The sequence below is a fragment of the Echinops telfairi genome, unplaced genomic scaffold (assembly GCF_000313985.2).
Source record: "Echinops telfairi isolate 266 unplaced genomic scaffold, ASM31398v2 ScPeMD7_10;HRSCAF=50, whole genome shotgun sequence".
Classification (NCBI taxonomy): domain Eukaryota; kingdom Metazoa; phylum Chordata; class Mammalia; order Afrosoricida; family Tenrecidae; genus Echinops; species Echinops telfairi.
Genome location: NW_022103907.1, coordinates 10,147,117 through 10,149,295, shown reverse-complemented (window position 1 = coordinate 10,149,295; position 2,179 = coordinate 10,147,117).

Below are 2,179 nucleotides of genomic sequence, written 5' to 3'. Positions count from 1 at the left end.
TGGAAGGCTAGAATTCTCCCACGGAACCATCCCTGCCCTCAGCGCCAACCTCTGAGCCTTTGTGACATTAATGTTATCACTCTGGGTCAGAGCAAACATTTAAGGAACACATGACTTTCTCAAATTGGAAAGCGTCAAACAGGGAACATGAACAACTCACCCAACAGGAGACGAAAAGTGGCCAACAGACTTTGCTGAGCAGGTTAGAGCGCTTCTAAAACTAGAGTGAAGGGGAGAGACGCTGTAGAAGAGGCTAAATTGCGAGCTGTGGATGGCACAGCAGGCAAACTCAGAGAGGAAAAGAAGACGGTGGATCCATAGCTTTCATCTTCTTCCTTGAGTTATTTCAGAAAAATAATGTTAGAAAGATGACCACTTCCACACGGTCCCTGTATTATACCGGGTTGACCAGAAACAAAATCCAGTGACACTCATGTATTTATAAGAAAGAGCTTTGTATCCAAGTGTAATTGCTTATCAAGAAGTAATCCCAGCCCAGTCCAGATCAAGTCCCTAAATCCAATATTAGCCTATAAGTCTGATACTAGTCATAAATCCCTCTTCAGACTCACACAGCACAGGCCTTGATGCAAACTGTGGGAAGACCACAGGCCAGTTGGTGGAAAGGCTTGTGGGTCCAGTGGCGGCAGAAGCATCTCCAGGGCTCCCGTAGGTCTCTGCGTGACTCCACCTGGCTTGTCAAGCCATAGGAAGGTGAAAGCAGAGCGAGTGTGTGGCCTGCCTCCCTGGAGAAAGAGGAACAGGTTGGCCTCAGAGAGCCATCTATCTCAGTCACCCTCCAATCAAGCTGAGACCAGATTAACAGGCTAAACTCCATCTACTTGTTCCTACAGGAGCCATGTTGGCATAAAAATCCTAACGATCACAGTCCCCTAACATATGTGAGTTGAAGCCACTGTATCAGATACTGGAGGGCACCCACAATATTATAAGCTGTGGTAGTGAGGTGATTTGATGTTAACTTGAAGATGTATGAATGTGGAGGGGTGGAATCCAACCTGTCAATGAAGTCACAATCTGGTGGTGCCTCCGTGGGGTATGGCCTTTTTATAACCAGAGGAAAATAGGAACCTTCCTATCTCTCTGCCCTTTCACTTTCTTCCTTACTGGGGCTTGGCCACTGACCCTGAGAGCTGCCGGTGCCCTGTCAGGTTTCCACCAACCTTGGATCCGTGCAACTCTGCACTCACCTGTCCATGATCTTCCTGCATTCTGCCTCATCACCTTTCTGAATTATTGCATGTGTCTATGTAGTCCAAAGAGGGACTGATGGACTAAAATCAGAATTATGGACTACCCTTCGACTGGGCTGAGATGCCTTTCTGTATAATTGCTTCTTGATATAAAGCTCTTTCTTACACATAGGTGAGTGTCGCTGGATTTGTTTCTCTAGTCAACCCAGCCTAGCACACAGGCTAAACAATCAATTGCATAAAAGAAATTCTGCAAACTAAAGGACAAGCCCTGCTGGCATAGTGATTGCTAACTACAAGGTCAGGAGTTAGAAACCACAGTCACTCCAAGCCAGAAAGATGGGCCTGTCTAGGCCCTCAAAGAGTTCCAGTCTTGGACACCCACAGGGGGGCTTCTACCCTGTCCTACAGATGTATTGACTCCCCGGTACTGAGTTTTGTTTTTGTTTCACTTAAAGGATGATATTGGGAATTGCAGGCCTGAATACAGATCCCAGCATCTCAGAGAGCTGCTGGTCTGGGAAGTTAGTGAAAAATACAAAGTACTTTATGCAAACAAGGGCCGAAAATGGTGGGCAGATATTAGTACTTAAGGGGCCTTTCAAAAAGCTCCTGCACAGATGGAATTAAATAGTAATGCATTTTTCCCACAAACTTTTTGAAACCTCCATGTATTTATTTTTTTCTACCAACTGAGCAAATAAAGCTTCAAATAAAGGATTAGTTCACTGACTACTGAGAGAAAAATGCATTCACATTCTTTGTTATTTTGGCCCTGCCTACTTCTAAATGTCCTAAGGAATGCATAAAATGCAGGAAAATCAAATGAGCAGTGAAGGCAAGGAAAAAACAGATGGATTAGTCGAATAGCCAAGGTTGGCGTGTGGAAATACAGAGCTTGCCTGGTTGACAATGATAGGCTTGTCCCTCAGCTTCTAGCAAGCGAAGCAAAGACATTTTGGATC